This window comes from Brienomyrus brachyistius, unplaced genomic scaffold (assembly GCF_023856365.1).
Source record: "Brienomyrus brachyistius isolate T26 unplaced genomic scaffold, BBRACH_0.4 scaffold52, whole genome shotgun sequence".
NCBI lineage: Eukaryota > Metazoa > Chordata > Actinopteri > Osteoglossiformes > Mormyridae > Brienomyrus > Brienomyrus brachyistius.
In genome coordinates, this window is record NW_026042327.1 from 439,481 (window position 1) to 463,212 (window position 23,732).

General features: G+C 48.2%; 1 long non-coding RNA gene across 1 annotated transcript; it reads left to right on the forward strand.

Moving 5' to 3' along the window:
- Nucleotides 1-11,979: 11,979 nt before the first annotated feature.
- LOC125723872 (uncharacterized) lies at nucleotides 11,980-18,410 on the forward strand. Its single transcript, XR_007386995.1, has 3 exons — nucleotides 11,980-14,659; nucleotides 14,722-15,403; nucleotides 15,466-18,410. It is a non-coding gene; the product is annotated as an uncharacterized LOC125723872 (long non-coding RNA).
- Nucleotides 18,411-23,732: the final 5,322 nt, after the last annotated feature.

Genomic DNA, 23,732 nt, shown 5'->3' on the forward strand with positions numbered 1-23,732 from the left:
TGTGAGATGAAGCAACTTCACCAGAAGGTGGATTTTTTCTTACCCCTTGTACAAAGGGGTGCCAATAATTGTGGAGGGACTGTATGTATAACTGAGGCTGATGTGGTACAAAACCTAGCTAAGCTCAAAATAAATAAATCACAGGGTCCTGATGGCATCTTACCTATAGTTTTAAAATAGATGAGGGTTATTATTAGCCAACCTTTAACTTTACTGTTTCCGAAATCCTTATTTGCACATGTGGTACCTTATGATTGGAAGTATGCTAATATAACACCCATATTCAAAAAAGGGGATAGATGTAATCCAGTAAACTATAGGCCAATTACTTTAACTTGCATAACTGGAAAAGTTATGGATACAAATAACCTGGATACAAATAACATTCTGAGGGGTAGCCAACCTGGATTTAGGAGAAGTAGATCCTGTTTAACTAATCTACTTGAGTTCTTTGAGGAAGCAAAAATAGAACTTGGTCACAAAAAGTACTTACATTTGCAGAAGACCTTTGATGTTGTCCCCCTCAAACAGCTCTTGCTTAAGCTCAAAGCTGCAGGGATTTTAGGAACTGTAGCATCTTGGATTGAAAACTGGTTAACAGACAGGAAGCAGCAGGTAGTTATTAGAGGCACAATGTCACAGTGGGCCTGCGTTCATAGTGGGGTACCGCAGGGTTCAATTTTAGGACCACTATTGTTCCTATTTTACATTAATGATATTGACACCAATACATACAGTAAACAAGTTAAATTTGCAGACAACACCAAGGTGGATGATGTAGCAAATACTGATCTAGCAGCGGAGAGGCTACAACGGGATCTTGATTTAATTAGCGACTGGGCTGATACCTGGCAGATCAAATTTAATGTAGATAAATGTAAGGTAATCCATGCAGGGAGCAGAAATATAAAGTACAGATTTTTTATGGGTTCCTCGGAAATAAAGGTAGCTGATTACGAGAAAGACCTCGGTGTGTATGTTGATGCTTCCATGTCCCACTCTCGCCAGTGTGGGGAAGCAATTAAAAAGGCCAATAGGATGTTGGGTTACATCTCTAGGTGTGTGGAGTTTAATTTAAATGAAGTGATGCTAAGATTATACAATTCCTTGGTAAGACCCCACCTAGAATATTGTTTTAATGTGAGAGGGGGATATAGGGCTGTCGAAGGAACAATCAGGTTCGCTTTGGTCCATTCAGAAATATTTCTTAAAATATACACAAAATTATAATATATTTCATAAGCATTGATAGGTAATCGGGGGCAGCATGGTGGTGCAGTGGTTAGCACTGTTACCTCACACCTCTGGGACCCGGGTTCGAGTCTCCGCCTGGGTCACATGTGTATGGAGATTGCATGTTCTCCCCATGTCGTCGTGGGGTTTCCTCCGGGTACTCCGGTTTCCCCCCACAGTCCAAAAACATGCTGAGGCTAATTGGACTTGCTAAATTGCCCATAGGAATGCGTGTGTGAGTGCATGGTGTGTGAGTGTGCCCTGCGATGGGCTGGCCCCCCATCCTGGGTTGTTCCCTGCCTCGTGCCCATTGCTTCCGGGATAGGCTCCGGACCCCCCGCGACCCAGTAGGATAAGTGGTTTGGAAAATGGATGGATGGATGGATGATAGGTAATCCCACTAATTAATAAAATGAAAAAGTAGCCACAAGCCATCTACACTCGGACGTGCTATAATCACCCACCTTCACACACGGACTGGGGAGCCCCTTTCAGTCCTGGCAGGAGACCAACACATAATTCCTGAGAAGTGCCGGGCGATGCGCGCTCTATCCCACGGCTGATCTCCGGTCAGTGCTGAGCTCTCCCCCTTCCTTTATGCTAAATCTGGAGTGGTACTCGTGCGGGGAGGGGGCGAGCTGGCCAGGGTCACCCCTCCCTCAGGGACTGTGCTCTTTATTCTCCAATTCCTGTCCAGGTGAGGCTGTTTTGCGCTTGCGGTTATGAAGCATTTTGGGCAAGACTTTCCCTTTTCCCCTGGGAGAGAAAAGATAAGCCTCCCTTTCCGCTGGGAAAGGCAAGATAGGTGTTCTAGCTCTTTCTGTGAGAAACAAGTTATATAAGTGATCAGTGAAAAAACATGTTTGTGCAGTTCACCTGTGGCACAACAATAATGTGGGTGAATCACGGTGGACGATGTATTTGAATCCCGGGGTGTTTAGTCCAAACACGATCAGAATCAATCCATACCTCAATCCCCTCATAGGTATGTCTGCTAGGTGGAGTTGGAGGTGCAGTATAATCCCATTATAACGAACTCGCTTATAACGGAATATCATATGTAACAGACAAGGTCCGCTGGCCGTGTGCCTTTAAGAACCTGCAGAAAAAGCATCGCATATAGCGGACTCACATACAATGGAATTTCGCTTATAACGGACAAACAGTTTGGTCCCATTTGTCATTTGCCGTTTGTCTGCGGCAGGATACATGTATGTGAGAGTGTCTGGCAGGGTATGTGTGTTTGAGAGTGTCTGTGACCGGGTACGCGTGTGTGTGAGTGTCTGCGGCAGGGTACGTGTGTATGAGAGTGTCTGTGGCAGGGTACATGTGTGTGAGAGTGTCTGTGGCAGGGTACGTGTGTGTGAGAGTGTCTGTGACCGGGTATGCGTGTGTGTGAGTGTCTGCGGCAGGGTACGTGTGTGTGAGAGTGTCTGTGGCAGGGTACATGTGTGTGAGAGTGTCTGTGGCAGGGTACGTGTGTGTGAGTGTCTGTGGCAGGGTATGTGTGTGTGTGAGAGTGTCTGGCAGGGTATGTGTGTGTGAGAGTGTTTGTGGCAGGGTACGCATGTGTGAGAGTGTCTGTGGAAGGGTACGTGTGTGTGAGAGTGTCTGTGGCAGGGTACGTGTGTGTGAGAGAGTGTCTGCGACAGGGTACGTGTGTGTGTGAGTCTCTGTGACAGGGTACGTGTGTGTGAGAGTGTCTGCGACAGGGTACGTGTGTGTGAGAGTGTCTGTGGAAGGGTACGTGTGTGTGAGAGTGTCTGTGGCAGGGTACGTGTGTGTGAGAGTGTCTGGCAGGGTATGTGTGTGAGAGTGTCTGTGACAGGGTACATGTGTGTGAGAGTGTCTGTGGCAGGGTACGTGTGTGCGAGAGTGTCTGTGGAAGGGTACGTGTGTGCGAGAGTGTCTGCGGCAGGATACGTGTGTGTGAGAGTGTCTGTGGCAGGGTACACGTGTATGAGAGTGTCTGTGGCAGGGTACATGTGTGTGAGAGTGTCTGCGGCAGGGTACGCGTGTGTGAAAGTGTCTGTGACAGGGTACGTGTGTGTGAGAGTGTCTGCGGCAGGATACGTGTGTGTGAGAGTGTCTGTGACAGGGTACGTGTGTGTGAGAGTGTCTGAGGCAGGGTACGTGTGTGCGAGAGTGTCTGCGACAGGGTACGTGTGCGTGAGAGTGTCTGCGGCAGGGTACGTGTGCTTGAGAGTGTCTGTGACAGGGTACGTGTGCGTGAGAGTGTCTGTGACAGGGTACGTGTGTGTGAGAGTGTCTGCGACAGGGTACGTGTGTGTGAGAGTGTCTGTGACAGAGTACGTGTGTGCGAGAGTGTCTGTGACAGGGTACGCGTGTGTGAGAGTGTCTGCGGCAGGGTACGTGTGTGTGAGTGTGTCTGCGGCAGGATATGTGTGTGAGTGTCTGTGACGGTAAGTGTGTGTGAGAGTGTCTGTGGCAGGGTACACGTGTATGAGAGTGTCTGCAGCAGGGTACGTGTGTATGAGTGTGTCTGCGGCAGGATATGTGTGTGAGTGTCTGTGACAGGGTATGTGTGTGTTAGTGTGTCTGTGGAAGGGTACGTGTGTGCGAGAGTGTCTGCGGCAGGATACGTGTGTGCGAGAGTGTCTGTGGCAGGGTACGTATGTGTGAGAGTGTCTGAGGCAGGGTACGTGTGTGTGAGTGTGTCTGCGGCAGGATATGTGTGTGAGTGTCTGTGACAGTAAGTGTGTGTGAGAGTGTTTGTGGCAGGGTACACGTGTATGAGAGTGTCTGCAGCAGGGTACGTGTGTATGAGTCTGTCTGCGGCAGGATATGTGTGTGAGTGTCTGTGACAGGGTATGTATGTGTTAGTGTATCTGTGGAAGGGTACGTGTGTGCGAGAGTGTCTGCGGCAGGATACGTGTGTGCGAGAGTGTCTGTGACAGGGTACGCGTGTATGAGAGTGTCTGCGGCAGGGTACGTGTGTGTGAGTGTGTCTGCGGCAGGATATGTGTGTGAGTGTCTGTGACGGTAAGTGTGTGTGAGAGTGTTTGTGGCAGGGTACACGTGTATGAGAGTGTCTGCAGCAGGGTACGTGTGTGTGAGTGTGTCTGCGGCAGGATATGTGTGTGAGTGTCTGTGACGGTAAGTGTGTGTGAGAGTGTCTGTGGCAGGGTACATGTGTGTGAGAGTGTCTGTGGCAGGGTACGTGTGTGTGAGTGTCTGTGGCAGGGTATGTGTGTGTGTGAGAGTGTCTGGCAGGGTATGTGTGTGTGAGAGTGTCTGTGGCAGGGTACGCGTGTGTGAGAGTGTCTGTGGAAGGGTACGTGTGTGTGAGAGTGTCTGTGGCAGGGTACGTGTGTGTGAGAGAGTGTCTGCGACAGGGTACGTGTGTGTGTGAGTGTCTGTGACAGGGTACGTGTGTGTGAGAGTGTCTGGCAGGGTATGTGTGTGAGAGTGTCTGTGACAGGGTACATGTGTGTGAGAGTGTCTGTGGCAGGGTACGTGTGTGCGAGAGTGTCTGTGGAAGGGTACGTGTGTGCGAGAGTGTCTGCGGCAGGATACGTGTGTGTGAGAGTGTCTGTGGCAGGGTACACGTGTATGAGAGTGTCTGTGGCAGGGTACATGTGTGTGAGAGTGTCTGCGGCAGGGTACGCGTGTGTGAAAGTGTCTGTGACAGGGTACGTGTGTGTGAGAGTGTCTGCGGCAGGATACGTGTGTGTGAGAGTGTCTGTGACAGGGTACGTGTGTGTGAGAGTGTCTGAGGCAGGGTACGTGTGTGCGAGAGTGTCTGCGACAGGGTACGTGTGTGTGAGAGTGTCTGCGGCAGGGTACGTGTGCTTGAGAGTGTCTGTGACAGGGTACGTGTGCGTGAGAGTGTCTGTGACAGGGTACGTGTGTGTGAGAGTGTCTGCGACAGGGTACGTGTGTGTGAGAGTGTCTGTGACAGAGTACGTGTGTGCGAGAGTGTCTGTGACAGGGTACGCGTGTGTGAGAGTGTCTGCGGCAGGGTACGTGTGTGTGAGTGTGTCTGCGGCAGGATATGTGTGTGAGTGTCTGTGACGGTAAGTGTGTGTGAGAGTGTCTGTGGCAGGGTACACGTGTATGAGAGTGTCTGCAGCAGGGTACGTGTGTATGAGTGTGTCTGCGGCAGGATATGTGTGTGAGTGTCTGTGACAGGGTATGTGTGTGTTATTGTGTCTGTGGAAGGGTACGTGTGTGCGAGAGTGTCTGCGGCAGGATACGTGTGTGCGAGAGTGTCTGTGGCAGGGTACGTATGTGTGAGAGTGTCTGAGGCAGGGTACGTGTGTGTGAGTGTGTCTGCGGCAGGATATGTGTGTGAGTGTCTGTGACAGTAAGTGTGTGTGAGAGTGTTTGTGGCAGGGTACACGTGTATGAGAGTGTCTGCAGCAGGGTACGTGTGTATGAGTCTGTCTGCGGCAGGATATGTGTGTGAGTGTCTGTGACAGGGTATGTATGTGTTAGTGTATCTGTGGAAGGGTACGTGTGTGCGAGAGTGTCTGCGGCAGGATACGTGTGTGCGAGAGTGTCTGTGACAGGGTACGCGTGTATGAGAGTGTCTGCGGCAGGGTACGTGTGTGTGAGTGTGTCTGCGGCAGGATATGTGTGTGAGTGTCTGTGACGGTAAGTGTGTGTGAGAGTGTTTGTGGCAGGGTACACGTGTATGAGAGTGTCTGCAGCAGGGTACGTGTGTGTGAGTGTGTCTGCGGCAGGATATGTGTGTGAGTGTCTGTGACGGTAAGTGTGTGTGAGAGTGTCTGTGGCAGGGTACATGTGTGTGAGAGTGTCTGTGGCAGGGTACGTGTGTGTGAGTGTCTGTGGCAGGGTATGTGTGTGTGTGAGAGTGTCTGGCAGGGTATGTGTGTGTGAGAGTGTCTGTGGCAGGGTACGCGTGTGTGAGAGTGTCTGTGGAAGGGTACGTGTGTGTGAGAGTGTCTGTGGCAGGGTACGTGTGTGTGAGAGAGTGTCTGCGACAGGGTACGTGTGTGTGTGAGTGTCTGTGACAGGGTACGTGTGTGTGAGAGTGTCTGCGACAGGGTACGTGTGTGTGAGAGTGTCTGTGGAAGGGTACGTGTGTGTGAGAGTGTCTGTGGCAGGGTACGTGTGTGTGAGAGTGTCTGGCAGGGTATGTGTGTGAGAGTGTCTGTGACAGAGTACATGTGTGTGAGAGTGTCTGTGGCAGGGTACGTGTGTGCGAGAGTGTCTGTGGAAGGGTACGTGTGTGCGAGAGTGTCTGCGGCAGGATACGTGTGTGTGAGAGTGTGTATGAGAGTGTCTGTGGCAGGGTACATGTGTGTGAGAGTGTCTGCGGCAGGGTACGCGTGTGTGAAAGTGTCTGTGACAGGGTACGTGTGTGTGAGAGTGTCTGCGGCAGGATACGTGTGTGTGAGAGTGTCTGTGACAGGGTACGTGTGTGTGAGAGTGTCTGAGGCAGGGTACGTGTGTGCGAGAGTGTCTGCGACAGGGTACGTGTGTGTGAGAGTGTCTGCGGCAGGGTACGTGTGCTTGAGAGTGTCTGTGACAGGGTACGTGTGCGTGAGAGTGTCTGCGACAGGGTACGTTTGTGTGAGAGTGTCTGTGACAGAGTACGTGTGTGCGAGAGTGTCTGTGACAGGGTACGCGTGTGTGAGAGTGTCTGCGGCAGGGTACGTGTGTGTGAGTGTGTCTGCGGCAGGATATGTGTGTGAGTGTCTGTGACGGTAAGTGTGTGTGAGAGTGTCTGTGGCAGGGTAAACGTGTATGAGAGTGTCTGCAGCAGGGTACGTGTGTATGAGTGTGTCTGCGGCAGGATATGTGTGTGAGTGTCTGTGACAGGGTATGTGTGTGTTAGTGTGTCTGTGGAAGGGTACGTGTGTGCGAGAGTGTCTGCGGCAGGATACGTGTGTGCGAGAGTGTCTGTGGCAGGGTACGTATGTGTGAGAGTGTCTGAGGCAGGGTACGTGTGTGTGAGTGTGTCTGCGGCAGGATATGTGTGTGAGTGTCTGTGACAGTAAGTGTGTGTGAGAGTGTTTGTGGCAGGGTACACGTGTATGAGAGTGTCTGCAGCAGGGTACGTGTGTATGAGTGTGTCTGCGGCAGGATATGTGTGTGAGTGTCTGTGACAGGGTATGTATGTGTTAGTGTATCTGTGGAAGGGTACGTGTGTGCGAGAGTGTCTGCGGCAGGATACGTGTGTGCGAGAGTGTCTGTGACAGGGTACGCGTGTATGAGAGTGTCTGCGGCAGGGTACGTGTGTGTGAGTGTGTCTGCGGCAGGATATGTGTGTGAGTGTCTGTGACGGTAAGTGTGTGTGAGAGTGTTTGTGGCAGGGTACACGTGTATGAGAGTGTCTGCAGCAGGGTACGTGTGTGTGAGTGTGTCTGCGGCAGGATATGTGTGTGAGTGTCTGTGACGGTAAGTGTGTGTGAGAGTGTCTGTGGCAGGGTACACGTGTATGAGAGTGTCTGCAGCAGGGTACGTGTGTATGAGTGTGTCTGCGGCAGGATATGTGTGTGAGTGTCTGTGACAGGGTATGTGTGTGTTAGTGAGTCTGTGGAAGGGTACGTGTGTGCGAGAGTGTCTGCGGCAGGATACGTGTGTGCGAGAGTGTCTGTGGCAGGGTACGTATGTGTGAGAGTGTCTGAGGCAGGGTACGTGTGTGTGAGTGTGTCTGCGGCAGGATATGTGTGTGAGAGTGTCTGTGACAGGGTACATGTGTGTGAGAGTGTCTGTGGCAGGGTACACGTGTATGAGAGTGTCTGTGGCAGGGTACATGTGTGTGAGAGTGTCTGCGGCAGGGTACGCGTGTGTGAAAGTGTCTGTGACAGGGTACGTGTGTGTGAGAGTGTCTGCGGCAGGATACGTGTGTGTGAGAGTGTCTGTGACAGGGTACGTGTGTGTGAGAGTGTCTGAGGCAGGGTACGTGTGTGCGAGAGTGTCTGCGACAGGGTACGTGTGTGTGAGAGTGTCTGCGGCAGGGTACGTGTGCTTGAGAGTGTCTGTGACAGGGTACGTGTGCGTGAGAGTGTCTGTGACAGGGTACGTGTGTGTGAGAGTGTCTGCGACAGGGTACGTGTGTGTGAGAGTGTCTGTGACAGAGTACGTGTGTGCGAGAGTGTCTGTGACAGGGTACGCGTGTGTGAGAGTGTCTGCGGCAGGGTACGTGTGTGTGAGTGTGTCTGCGGCAGGATATGTGTGTGAGTGTCTGTGACGGTAAGTGTGTGTGAGAGTGTCTGTGGCAGGGTACACGTGTATGAGAGTGTCTGCAGCAGGGTACGTGTGTGTGAGTGTGTCTGCGGCAGGATATGTGTGTGAGTGTCTGTGACGGTAAGTGTGTGTGAGAGTGTTTGTGGCAGGGTACACGTGTATGAGAGTGTCTGCAGCAGGGTACGTGTGTGTGAGTGTGTCTGCGGCAGGATATGTGTGTGAGTGTCTGTGACGGTAAGTGTGTGTGAGAGTGTCTGTGGCAGGGTACATGTGTGTGAGAGTGTCTGTGGCAGGGTACATGTGTGTGAGTGTCTGTGGCAGGGTATGTGTGTGTGAGAGTGTCTGGCAGGGTATGTGTGTGTGAGAGTGTCTGTGGCAGGGTACGCGTGTGTGAGAGTGTCTGTGGAAGGGTACGTGTGTGTGAGAGTGTCTGCGGCAGGGTACGTGTGTGTGAGAGAGTGTCTGCGACAGGGTACGTGTGTGTGTGAGTGTCTGTGACAGGGTACGTGTGTGTGAGAGTGTCTGCGACAGGGTACGTGTGTGTGAGAGTGTCTGTGGAAGGGTACGTGTGTGTGAGAGTGTCTGTGGCAGGGTACGTGTGTGTGAGAGTGTCTGTGACAGGGTACATGTGTGTGAGAGTGTCTGTGGCAGGGTACGTGTGTGCGAGAGTGTCTGTGGAAGGGTACGTGTGTGCGAGAGTGTCTGCGGCAGGATACGTGTGTGTGAGAGTGTGTATGAGAGTGTCTGTGGCAGGGTACATGTGTGTGAGAGTGTCTGCGGCAGGGTACGCGTGTGTGAAAGTGTCTGTGACAGGGTACGTGTGTGTGAGAGTGTCTGCGGCAGGATACGTGTGTGTGAGAGTGTCTGTGACAGGGTACGTGTGTGTGAGAGTGTCTGAGGCAGGGTACGTGTGTGCGAGAGTGTCTGCGACAGGGTACGTGTGTGTGAGAGTGTCTGCGGCAGGGTACGTGTGCTTGAGAGTGTCTGTGACAGGGTACGTGTGCGTGAGAGTGTCTGCGACAGGGTACGTTTGTGTGAGAGTGTCTGTGACAGAGTACGCGTGTGCGAGAGTGTCTGTGACAGGGTACGCGTGTGTGAGAGTGTCTGCGGCAGGGTACGTGAGTGTGTCTGCGGCAGGATATGTGTGTGAGTGTCTGTGACGGTAAGTGTGTGCGAGAGTGTCTGTGGCAGGGTACACGTGTATGAGAGTGTCTGCAGCAGGGTACGTGTGTATGAGTGTGTCTGCGGCAGGATATGTGTGTGAGTGTCTGTGACAGGGTATGTGTGTGTTAGTGTGTCTGTGGAAGGGTACGTGTGTGCGAGAGTGTCTGCGGCAGGATACGTGTGTGCGAGAGTGTCTGTGGCAGGGTACGTATGTGTGAGAGTGTCTGAGGCAGGGTACGTGTGTGTGAGTGTGTCTGCGGCAGGATATGTGTGTGAGTGTCTGTGACAGTAAGTGTGTGTGAGAGTGTTTGTGGCAGGGTACACGTGTATGAGAGTGTCTGCAGCAGGGTACGTGTGTATGAGTGTGTCTGCGGCAGGATATGTGTGTGAGTGTCTGTGACAGGGTATGTATGTGTTAGTGTATCTGTGGAAGGGTACGTGTGTGCGAGAGTGTCTGCGGCAGGATACGTGTGTGCGAGAGTGTCTGTGACAGGGTACGCGTGTATGAGAGTGTCTGCGGCAGGGTACGTGTGTGTGAGTGTGTCTGCGGCAGGATATGTGTGTGAGTGTCTGTGACGGTAAGTGTGTGTGAGAGTGTTTGTGGCAGGGTACACGTGTATGAGAGTGTCTGCAGCAGGGTACGTGTGTGTGAGTGTGTCTGCGGCAGGATATGTGTGTGAGTGTCTGTGACGGTAAGTGTGTGTGAGAGTGTCTGTGGCAGGGTACACGTGTATGAGAGTGTCTGCAGCAGGGTACGTGTGTATGAGTGTGTCTGCGGCAGGATATGTGTGTGAGTGTCTGTGACAGGGTATGTGTGTGTTAGTGAGTCTGTGGAAGGGTACGTGTGTGCGAGAGTGTCTGCGGCAGGATACGTGTGTGCGAGAGTGTCTGTGGCAGGGTACGTATGTGTGAGAGTGTCTGAGGCAGGGTACGTGTGTGTGAGAGTGTCTGTGGCAGGGTACGTGTGTGTGAGAGTGTCTGAGGCAGGGTACGTGTGTGTGAGAGTGTCTGTGACAGGGTATGTGTGTGTTAGTGTGTCTGTGGAAGGGTACGTGTGTGTGAGAGTGTCTGTGGCAGGGTACGTGTGTGTGAGAGTGTCTGGCAGGGTATGTGTGTGAGAGTGTCTGTGACAGGGTACATGTGTATGAGAGTGTCTGTGGCAGGGTACGTGTGTGTGAGAGTGTCTGTGGCAGGGTACATGTGTATGAGAGTGTCTGTGGCAGGGTACGTGTGTGTGAGAGTGTCTGAGGCAGGGTACGTGTGTGTGAGAGTGTCTGTGGCAGGGTACGTGTGTGTGAGAGTGTCTGCGACAGGGTACGTGTGTGTGAGAGTGTCTGTGGAAGGGTACGTGTGTGTGAGAGTGTCTGCGGCAGGGTACGTGTGTGTGAGAGAGTGTCTGCGACAGGGTACGTATGTGTGAGAGTGTCTGTGACAGGGTACGTGTGTGTGAGAGTGTCTGCGACAGGGTACGTGTGTGTGAGAGTGTCTGTGGAAGGGTACGTGTGTGTGAGAGTGTCTGCGGCCAGGTACGTGTGTGTGAGAGAGTGTCTGCGACAGGGTACGTATGTGTGAGAGTGTCTGTGACAGGGTACGTGTGTGTGAGAGTGTCTGCGACAGGGTACGTGTGTGTGAGAGTGTCTGTGGAAGAGTACGTGTGTGTGAGAGTGTCTGTGGCAAGGTACGTGTGTGTGAGAGTGTCTGGCAGGGTATGTGTGTGAGAGTGTCTGTGACAGGGTACATGTGTGTGAGAGTGTCTGTGGCAGGGTACGTGTGTGTGAGAGTGTCTGTGGCAGGGTACGTGTGTATGAGAGTGTCTGTGACAGGGTATGCGTGTGTGAGTGTCTGCGACACCCCACCCCCAGTGCACTAGGTGACCTGCCCCACCCAGAGGCACAGGTGAAAAGAACCACTACCCCAAAGTAGAGGCTAGTTGAAGTGGCAGGAATGGGGGGGCGAATGAAGTCAGTATTTAATCTGAGGAGTCGTAGAGGGGAGAGGAAAAGAAAAGGAGATAAATGCAAAAAAGTAAAAAACGAAGGATTCTATTTATATATGATGATTGTGGATGATTGGAGCCGTAATTGTCAAAAAGAAATTAGTAAATAAAAAATTATCACACATATACACTCCTCAAAAAAATTAAAGGAACACTTTGAAAACACATCAGATATCAATGGGGAAAAAAATCATGCTGGATATCTATACTGATGTAGACTGGGTAATGTGTTAGGAACGAAAGGATGCCACATCGTTTGATGGAAATGAAATTATCAACCTACAGAGGGCTGAATTCAAAGACACCCCGAAAATCAAAGTGAAAAATGATGTGGCAGGCTAGTCCATTTTGTTGAAATTTCATTACAGTAACTCAGAATCATACTCAGTAGTTTGTATCGTCCCCACGTGGTTGTATGCATGCCTGACAATGTCGGGGCATGGTCCTAATGAGACCATGGATGATGTCCTGGGGGATCTCCTCTCACATCTGGACCAGGGTATCACTGAGCTTCTGGACAGTCTGAGGTGCAACCTGGTGGCATCGAATGGACGAAACATAATGTCCGTGGGGGGCAGTCAATGGTATCAATTCCTTCATCCTCCAGGAACTGCCTATATGCTCTTGCCACATTGTCGTGCACCAGGAGGAACCCAGGACCCACCGCATCAGCATAGGGTCTGACAATGGGTTCAAGAATTTCATCCTGATATCTAATGGCAGTCAAGGTGCCGTTGTCTAGCCTGTAGAGGTCTGTGCGTCCCTCCATGGATATGCCTCCCCAGACCATCACTGACCCACCACCAAACCGGTCATGCTGAACAATGCTGCAGGCAGCATAACGTTCTCCATGGCTTCTCCAGACCCTTTCACGTCTGTCACATGTGCTCAGGGTGAACCTGCTCTCATCTGTGAAAAGCACAGGGCACCAGTAGCAGACCTGCAAATTCTGGTAATCTATGGCAAATGCCAATCGAGCTCCATGGTGCTGGGCAGTGAGCACAGGGTCCACTAGAGGACGTTGGGCCCTCAAGCCACCCTCATGAAGTCTGTCTCTGACCAAACAATCAGAAACATTCACACCAGTGGCCTGATGGAGGTCATTTTGTAGGGCTCCAGCAGTGTTCATCCTGTTCCTCCTTGCACAAAGGAGCAGATACCGGTCCTGCTGATGGGTTAAGGACCTTCTATGGCCCTGTTCAGCTCTCCTTGAATAACTGCCTGTCTCCTGGAATCTCCTCCATGCCCTTGAGACTGTGCTGGGAGACACAGCAAACCTTCTGGCAATGGCACGTATTGATGCGCCATCCTGGAGGAGTTGGACTACCTGTGCAACCTCTGTAGGGTCCAGGTATCGCCTCATGCTACCAGTAGTGACACTGACCGTCGCCAAATGCAAAACTAGTGAAAAAACCGTCAGAAAAGATGAGGAGGGAAAAATGCCAGTGGCCTCCACCTGTTAAACCATTCCTGGTTTGGGGGTCGTCTCATTGTTGCCCCTCTATTTCACCTGTTGATAATTTCATTAACACTAAAGCGGCTGAAACTGATTAACAACCCCCTCCGCTACTTAACTGACCTGGTCAATATCCCAGAAGTTTAATAGACTTGATGCTATACTCTGATTAAAAAGTGTTCCTTCAATTTTTTTAAGCAGTATATATTAATACATAGATATGAATGTCCATACATTCACGGACACACTTTCATACATATCTGTAATGACTGAAACATACAATACATGAATCAAACAGTAATAATAATAATTAATTAAAATAACAGCAAAAAAGTAGGGGGGCGGTGGGCATTGAGGTAGCTTTTATTCACAAAATAGTTTGCTGCAAACATACATCCATCCATCCATTTTCCAAACCGCTTATCCTACTGGGTCGCAGGGGGTCCGGAGCCTATCCCGGAAGCAATAGGCAAAAGGTAGGGAACAACCCAGGATGGGGGGCCAACCCATCACAGGGCACATTCACATACCAGTCGGGCAATTTAGCAACTCCAATTAGCCTCAGCATGTTTTTGGACTGTGGGGGAAACCAGAGTACCCGGAGAAAATCCCACGACGACATGGGGAGAACATGCAAACTCCACACACATGTGACCCAGGCGGAGACTTGAACCCGGGTCCCAGAGGTGTGAGGCAACAGTGCTAACCACTGCACCACCATGCCGCCCCCAGCAAACATACAAACAACCAGAATTCTAGAAAAGTTCTTTATATTTGAATGAAATAACAAATAAAACACTTTCAAATCACATGAGCCTATATTTTATTCACAACAGAACATAGATGATATTACAAATGTTCAAAGGCCGAAGACCTGTATTGGATGCCCGTGGTCTTCGGGCCCTCAGACGACTCTGCATCACTCATCGGCATGATTGTGTCAATGACATTACTAAATGGGCCCAGGAATACTTCCAGAAAGCACAGTCGGTAAACACAATCCGCCGTGCCATCTGCAGATGCCAGCTAAAGCTCTATCATGCAAAAAGGAATCCATGTCTGAACATGGTCCAGAAGCGCCGTCGTGTCCTGTGGGCCAAGACTCATTTGAAATGGACTGTTTCAAAGTGGGAAAGTGTTCTGTGGTCAGAGTCCAAATGTGACATTCTTGTTGGTAATCAAGGGCACCGTGTCCTCCGGGCTAAAGAGGAGGGAGACCTTCCAGCGTGTTATCAGCGTTCAGTTCAAAAGCCAGCATCTCTGATGGTATGGGGGTGCATAAGTGCATACGGTATGGGCAACTTGCATGTTTTGGAAGGAACTATGAATGCTGAAAGGTATATAAAGGTTTTAGAGCAACACATGCTCCCCTCCAGAGGACGTCTGTTTCAGGGAAGGCCTGGTGTATTTCAGCAGGACAATGCAAAACCACATACTGCAGCTATTACAAGCACATGGCTTCGTCGGAGAAGAGCCCGGGTGCTGAATTGGCCTGTCTGCAGTCCAGATCTTTCACCTATAGAGAACATACAGTAATTATCTGTGACACCCATGGTGCACTGTGAGCAGGTATACAGGCCCACAGAGCATGCAGATAATTATCTGTGACACCCATTGTACACTGTGAGCAGGTATACAGGCCCACAGAGCATGCAGATAAATATCTGTGACACCCATGGTGCACTGTGAGCAGGTATACAGGCCAACAGAGCATGCAGATAATTATCTGCGACACCCATTGTACACTGTGAGCAGGTATGCAGGCCAACAGAGCATGCAGATAATTATCTGTGACACCCATGGTGCACTGTGAGCAGGTATACAGGCCCACAGAGCATGCAGATAATTATCTGCGACACCCATTGTACACTGTGAGCAGGTATACAGGCCAACAGAGCATGCAGATAATTATCTGTGACACCCATGGTGCACTGTGAGCAGGTATACAGGCCAACAGAGCATGCAGATAATTATCTGTGACACCCATTGTACACTGTGAGCAGGTATACAGGCCCACAGAGCATGCAGATAATTATCTGCGACACCCATTGTACACTGTGAGCAGGTATACAGGCCAACAGAGCATGCAGATAATTACCTGTGACACCCATTGTACACTGTGAGCAGGTATACAGGCCCACAGAGCATGCAGATAATTATCTGTGACACCCATTGTACACTGTGAGCAGGTATACAGGCCAACAGAGCATGCAGATAATTATCTGTGACACCCATGGTGCACTGTGAGCAGGTATACAGGCCAACAGAGCATGCAGATAATTATCTGTGACACCCATGGTGCACTGTGAGCAGGTATACAGGCCCACAGAGCATGCAGATAATTATCTTTGACACCCATGGTGCACTGTGAGCAGGTATACAGGCCCACAAAGCATGCAGATAATTACCTGTGACACCCATTGTGCACTGTGAGCAGGTATACAGGCCCACAGAGCATGCAGAAAATTATCTGTGACACCCCTTGTACACTGTGAGCAGGTATACAGGCCCACAGAGCATGCAGATAATTATCTGTGACACCCACGGTGCACTGTGAGCAGGTATACAGGCCCACAGAGTATGCAGATAATTATCTGTGACACCCCTTGTACACTGTGAGCAGGTATCAGTACTGACTACTTTTTATATTGAGTCACATGTTTTATGTGAATTACTTTGTACTGAACTGAAGGCCAGTATTTGTCACTGTGAATATGTTGTTGCAGACGTCCATCCAGAAATCAGAGCTGGGGGAAAAGATAAGGTCCTTATTCCAGTTAATTTTTGGTACAAATATCAATGTGTCTGTCGCAGATGGAGGATTATATATTCTAGAGGTTTCTTTTTATTTTTAAGTTGCAGAATGTTGTCTCATCTGAGGAGGATTCAGTGTATTATGTGTGAGGTCCATTTTGGTTCTGATGCTAGATTCAGTTAGTAAATATTAGAAAAATTGCATATTCTCAACTCGCATTTATGGATTAAGTCTTTGAATGTCATGAAATGACTGTTACTGAAAAGGAGGTGGAGATGTGTAATCCCTTTCTGTCCCCGTGAGTGATAGTGAATGGTGATATTGTGAAGTAGGAAGTCCAGATTATTCCAGATTGGCGTGTATTTACAGGGTCTGAGAGTACAGTTAGTGATTTTAATGACTTTCCACTGGGCTGTCAGTGCTGTGGAAATGGCAGCACTGTGTTGTTAAAGCAGTTTTGTTTTGCTAAGAAGTAATTAAGAAAAATGAGCTTGTAATCCACCTTGAGATTTACTTTTCTGTAATGTGGAATGTTTGATTTTGTGTTTTTGTTTTTCCAGCAAAAATGTGACATTAATGAGTTTGAAAGAATTTTTCTGAAATTATTCTGGACGAGTAATTTTATTTTTATTGATTCAAGTGGGAGACTCATCTATTGTTTTGAATAAGGGGGTGTAGTTGAGGGTAACCAAGTCAGACAGCCTGTGGGAGATGTAGATACCCAAGTACCGGATATTTCCAGTGTGAAATGGACCATCCTGATCAGCTGAATCCCAGGCATCGTCAGACAGTGAGAATATTATGTGTTTTTTTCCAGTTTATTGTGTAGTTTGATATGTTTTGAAAAGGTATTAATAAAATTAAAATTTCATATATTGAGGGTTTCATAAAAACAGCAAGATATCATCTGCATAGAGACTAATTTTGTGTTGACTTATTAGTATGAATTCTATTTATTTCACTGTTCTGTCGTATTGCTGCCACAATTGTTTCTATGAAGATGGCAAACAGTGAAGGAGAGAGTGGGCATGCAGGCCGTCTTCCCCGTCGGAGTGTGAATGCAGGTGATGTCATCCCATCTGTGACACTGTAGCTTTGGCTGAGGTGTACAGTATTTTAACCCAGTGGGTGAACGACTCTCCGAAGCCAAATCTATGCAATATATTAAAGAAGAATGTCCAACTGACTGTCAGATGTCGTTTCTGCATCTAATGATGTAATCGTGGTTTTAGTGTGGGTATGCTGAGCAGTACTGACTAAATTAAATAATCTATGGATGTTGTCCGAGGCATGTCTTGTCTTGATGAAATCTGTCTGATCAGGATGGATTATAGTAGGAATGACTGTCTGTAACTGAGTGGCGAGAGCTTTTGTAATGATTTTCAAGTCTGTATTCATTAGTGAGAGTGGCGGGTAACTGGAGGGTTGTGTTGGGTCTGTAGGGAGCCGCCCACTGGCCCAATGGCGGAATCCAATGGCGCAGCCGAAGGCTGAGAATGCGTGTCGGTCCTTCCAAGCGCTCCTGGGAATTACTTACCCTTTTTAATATACAAAATATTCTTTTAGACACATATCTGACTCCATTTTATTAATGACCTTATTTCAGTATATTGTAGTCATGACGTTTATGTTGTTCAGATTACTTCGAGACTCTCCTTTAGATTACCAACTCTAGTTTTACCCCTGACGAAGGAGTCCGCCAGATTCGCCTCGGCCGACAGGGCGGTCTGTGGGCTTGTTCCACAGGGTTTGTCCTAAAGGTACAGAAATCGCCACCATTTAAGACAATGTCAGCCTCTGATTATTCGGGTCCCTCGACCTATATAATTCCCCAAAGGCTCAGTGTCTGCCAATTACTGAGCATGTGGGTGCCTCGGAGATTAAGCCGATGTTTACCCGAACCACACGTACGTCCACCTCAGAGGCTCAGCCGGGGGCAGCCCATATCATAACATGTGTCAACCTCAGCGGCAGTGAAGGCGCACCTTTTGTTGCGGTAGTTTGTACGAGGTTTACTTTTGGCTCGTCTCAGGGACTCCGCCGATGCCGCCCATTGTCTTACCATGTGAATGTCTCAGAGACTATGCCCGGTGCCTAGGAACATAGTGTGTACGCCGGCCCGTAACTGAGCGTGTGTGAACTCCAGAGGTGTGGTTCTGGTATCCACCTAACTTAACTTGGGCAGTCGAGTTTGGGACCCGGATAAAGGGGATTTAACCCAGAGGCTACAAGATAGTATTTACCACTTTTGTCCTAATAAGGATAGAAGTCCAATCTGGAAAGTTTATAAAGAAGTTAGCAAATCAGACAGCCATAAAATAATCGAAACAACATTTATTAAACATACTACAATATACAATTATTGACATGTGGCCACATACTTGTAAATATAATTTGACAAATACAATATTAAACCATCCCATACCTCAGCGGAGAGTGCACAAAGTTCTGCGGAAAGCATCTGACTACAGATGGACTTTCGCACAGTTCTCTGTGGGAGCTCTGATTACAGAGTGACTCCCCGACTTCTTCTGAGACCCTTCCTTAAGTATCCAACCCAGGTGATGGCATGTCTCTGAAGACTGACCAGTTTCGGTCAATGGTTAATTTTAGGGGCATTGCTGGACTTGGTTCTCAAGTCCCCAGCCAATCAGATCACCTTAGGGGGCGGTTATAATTCCCTTGTTCTACCATATGGGAGGCTCTCTCATTTTTGTAGATTTAGCCAAATTATCTATATTTCCCTTGGGGAAAGTTATACTGCCTTAAATCTGAGAGTATAGTATTTGCCATCTCATGCCCATTCAAACGAGACCAAACATGTGTGTATTTGTCCCTAACATCTATGTGTGGTGAGTTATCCTGTTTATAGTGGAAAAGGTGTCAGTGTATGGAGACTGACAGCTGTTGTTGCTGTGAATTGACTATGGAACTCCGGTCACTCCGGGGGTGAAAGGTCTTGCTTCTTCTGTGTTGCTCCAGTTATTCCTATCCAGTCTCTCAGGAGCCGGCAGGCCTTTGCCTTCCTTAAAAGGGGTGGTTTGAAGAGTTGAGTCCAGTCTTGCCTGGGTCAGCGGAGCTCTGAAAAAGACTGATGCAGGCTGATCAGAGTTGGGGCCTGCAGGACCTATAAGTTTTATGTCCTTACAGGTCTTTATCAGGTCTCAATAACACTGTAATGGCCGGTAACTGGAGGGTTGTGTTGGGTGTTTATCAGGTCTCAATAACACTGTAATGGTCACTGCGCTCATGTTTGATGGGATTTGTGATGCATGTTTAATTTCTCTTACCAGTCTATTGAAGAGTGGAGAAAATATGTCCCAAAAATGTGTATAGATTTCTGCAGGGTAACCATCTGGTCTGGCGATTGGTTGTTAGGCATTTGGTTGAGGACCTTATGGAGTTCTTCTGAGGGGCGGCATGGTGGTGCAGTGGTTAGCACTGCTGCCTCACACCTCTGGGACCCGGGTTCGAGTCTCCGCCTGGGTCACATGTGTGTGGAGTTTGCATGTTCTCCCCATGTTGTCGTGGGGTTTCCTCCGGGTACTCCGGTTTCCCCCCACAGTCCAAAAACATGCTGAGGCTAATTGGCGTCGCTGGATTGCCCATAGGTGTGCATGTGTGAGTGACTGGTGTGTGAGTGTGCCCTGCGATGGGCTGGCCCCCCATCCTGGGTTGTTCCCTGCCTCGTGCCCATTGCTTCCGGGCTAGGCTCCGGACCCCCCGCGGCCCAATAGGATAAGCGGTTTGGAAAATGGATGGATGGATGGATGGAGTTCTTCTGATGTTAATGGTGCATCAAGCAGAGGTGGAGATTTCAGGTGTAGGGAGTACAAATCCAGACCAAGATTTTGTTTCAACAAACCAGTTGAGTCTCTGACTGTGACTCTTTATATTCAACTGGTTTGTTGAAACAAAATCTTGGTACTCTCTGGACCTGAAATCTCCTCCTCTGGCATCAAGGGCATCTGCTGTTTCATTGGTTAATATGGGTAAGTCTAGATTATTTTTAAATGATTCTATATCAACAGGGTCTGGTTCTTGTTCTGAGAAGTATAGGTTCTTATAAAATGTTCAAAAGATGTTAATTTTGCGTGATTATTGAAATATTTATTAGAGGAGTCACTTTTGCTTAAAAATAATTCTTGTAATGGTCAGGTGATCTTATTTACTGGGGAGTTTTTGTCTGTCTCTTTGCAGGCTGTCAGGCTGTAGAGTCACAAAAGAAGGCTGTTCTTCCTTGGCTTCAGCTCTGAGGTCAAACCCCTCACACCTGAGAGAGCTGGACCTGAGCTACAATCACCCAGGAGACTCAGGAGTGAAGCTGCTCTCTGCTGTACTGGAGGATCCCAGCTGTAAACTGGAGAAGCTGAAGTGAGTACAGAGTGTGTGTCTGACACGCTACAGATACTTATGCATGTATGTGAAGAAGAGGCACCAATAAATAAATGGATACAGCAGTACTATGTCATTCTGCTTCTCCTATAGTGTGGATCACGGTGGAGAGTGCCGGACCAGACCAGGCTTACAGAAATGTAAGTGTCTTTGCATGTTTTTTATTAATAATACCATGCTATGTTATGGTTGTATTCACACAATTGTTGTGATGAGTGTGGCTTTTTGCACTGTGTGTAGATGGATTTCCATGTTTGAGTTTAGGTGAGTTTCATGTCATTTTAGACAAACATCCAAACGAGAAACAAAATATCAGAATCATCACCAAAAACACTATCAATTCATTTAATCGTTTTTAAAAATATTTTTTACAAATGCTTTATAGCTGCTTGTATTATCTTTGTGTTTGTGTGGGAGCGTAGGATGGTTAAAATATATTCTGAATTAGTTATACATGTTTAATTTCACAAAAAAATAATCCTTTGCATTTGTTCTTTTTGCGGATGCCGTGAGTGTATGTGTTTTCTGTGTGCGATTTATTAGTATTGTCCTAAGACGGCACCTGTAGGCAGTGAGTGAATTTGCATTTTTACAGGGTGGTTCTGGAACATTCCTTAATATTCATGAGAAAATATTACTGATTGGTCACTGAATCCCTTAAACCAGAGGAGCCCAAATCCTGTCCTGCACATTTTTGGGTTTCCCCTCATTTAACACACCTAATTCATCTCCTTGTGCTAATAACCACACAGCTCTTGAGCTGAATTATTTCATAAATAATAATCAGCCAGGCAATCATGTAGGGCTTCGCTCATGAATATTAAAAAGTTCTCCTGATCCACGGCGCTAAAAGAATTTTGCACCCGGGACGTATTGGATGTGCGGCGGAAAATATCAAATTTCATTTCGGCGCCCATGTTAACAAATTAAAGCGGCCGCGTGCGTGCGCGAGATGCGGGGCTCACACCTCGCGGCAGCGGCGCAGCATCTACAGTCACGCGCGCGGTAAGCGGTTCTCTATGGAAGCGTATTGCATTCATCTGGGGGAAATTAATTCTGTTTTTCCGAATTAATGAGATAATAATCCCGTTTTTCAGTGCAATATTTTTCTTAATTAATGAGAACCTTCCTGTTTTTTATGATGCGCGCACGATCTGTGCCGGAATAATCGTTTATATCAGAATCCAGGTCCAAATGTTTATTAAATATCACTTTAAACATGTAATAATATTACTTAAATATTCTGTTATTGATGGCCATTTTCAAGCCGCACGCGCCGGAATTAGCGGTTAGAAGAAAAGACACTGACTTTAGTATTGATCTCTGGTGCCGTTTTGTGGTAAATATGCTTGTGATGAATATGTCTGATGAATGTCGCTGCTTTGTCATTTTTTAATTAAATTAATTAAGCTGTTAGTTTAGCTCGCACCCCATTTTGGCGGCTCTTCCCGCCGCCGTCGCGCGCCCACTTTATGTTTCATAAGCTTCAGTTCCCGCTTCGTTAGGGGAAGCTGTGCTGTTTTTATATCGTACAGAAACATAAAGTACAGGCGGCCTGATGGGATTAATAATTCTTCCTCCTGCCTACAGACTCCTGCCAGCTGACGCTGGACCCCAACACAGCAAACAGATTCCTGTCTCTGTCAGGGGGGAACAGGAAGGTGACAGGGGGGGCAGAGCAGCCATATCCTGATCATCCAGAGAGATTTGACTGGTGGGAACAAGTTCTGTGCAGAGAGAGTCTGACTGGCCGCTGTTACTGGGAGGCTGAGTGGGATGGACATGGAGCCTGGATAGGAGTGACTTATAAAGGGATCAGGAGGGAAGGAGGGAGTGACTGTGGGCTTGGATACAATGACAAGTCATGGTGTCTGTGCTGTAATACTGTCAGTTACTCTGTCCGGCACAATAATAAACAGACTCTCATACCCATAGAGCCCTCAGGCTCCTGCAGAGTAGGAGTGTATCTGGACTGGGGGGCTGGTGCTCTGTCCTTCTACAGAGTCTCCTCTGATGGACTGACCCCCCTGCACAGATTCACCTCCTCATTCACTGAGTCCCTCTATCCAGGGTTTGGGGTTCATTATGGAAACTCCTCAGTGTCACTGTGACGTGTTGCTGGTTCTCCTGCAAAAAGGTAAAATCTCTGCTTTTTAACCTTTATAATCCTTTTTACTCTGAAATGTACAGCACTGTGCAAAAGTCTGAGGCAGGCAAAGAAAATGATGTTTAGATTATCCTCCTGTTGGTGTAAAACTATGATATGATGCCTGTCAAAGTGTGTCAGCTTCGCCATTTCAGAACCTCTGCTAAAATCATCCCAGTATTTGCAGTGACCGTCCAGTGCAGCCATGTATTTTTTGACTTGGCCACTAACACACCTCATACAGCTAGTCAATCTCTCACTGACTTTTTAAACCAATATATTTATATATTTAATTCAGCTGTTGGTGAAATTTAACAAAATCATGGAACGGCTGAGGTGCCCCTGAGGAGAAGTTTGGGAACTGAAGCGGTGTTCATCTAGCCATCCAACTTCAGTAACTTTTTAGAAAACAGAAGAAATTATTACCAGGTTTTACTGTGTTACTTTTAATTTGCACACGTTCTAATGTTAAATTGTGTTTTTGTTCTAAGCCAAAGTACACTTGCTACCCAGATAAACAGCTTGAAACATTTCTTTGGACTGACTAAGTCTTTTGCACAGTACTGTATGTTTGACAAAAAATAAATGACTGTGTTCAGTGATCTGAATAACATGAAAAAAATAGTTTAATAGTTTATCTTTCTGACTAAAATGTAACTAAATGTAATCCTGATTGGGGGGGCTTTCTCTCTCCCCTGTATATGTACATTTTATATATTTATGTCCATTTACTGTATTCCCTCCCTGTACAATGACAATAAAGGCTTTCTGTTCTGTCCTATTAATGTCCTGCTTCAGCGTCACCCAAAGCATAACTGAGTAACATAATGAAACCACAGTCTGCTGGATTAAGTTAAATTCACTGTATTACTGCAGCTGAACATAACTGACATAATGACTGTCAATCAGTGTATAAAATAATCATTTAACTAGAGACATAACAGACTGAAAAAATATTATTAATATATTTAAATAAATAAAGAAATTTGATTTGTTAAATAATTAACACCCTTGCCACCCCCCCCCCCCCCCACTGTAAAAGATCTGGCTACTCCCCCGTAGGATAGAAGGGGCAGGTGCCCAGGCAGCCTTGCCACCCCCACCCCACAGTAAAATATCTGGTTATGCCCCCGTCAGACAGAACGGACATGTGCCCACGCACCCTTGCCACCCCCACCGCACTGTAAAAGGTCTGGTTACTCCCCCATAGGACAGAAGGGGCAGGTGCACAGGCACCCTTGCCACCCCCACCGCACTGTAAAAGGTCTGGTTACTCCCCCATAGGACAGAAGGGGCAGGTGCACAGGCACCCTTGCCACCCCCACCCCACTGTAAAAGGTCTGGTTACTCCCCCATAGGACAGAAGGTGCAGGTGTCCAGGCAGCATTGCCACCCCCACCCCACTGTG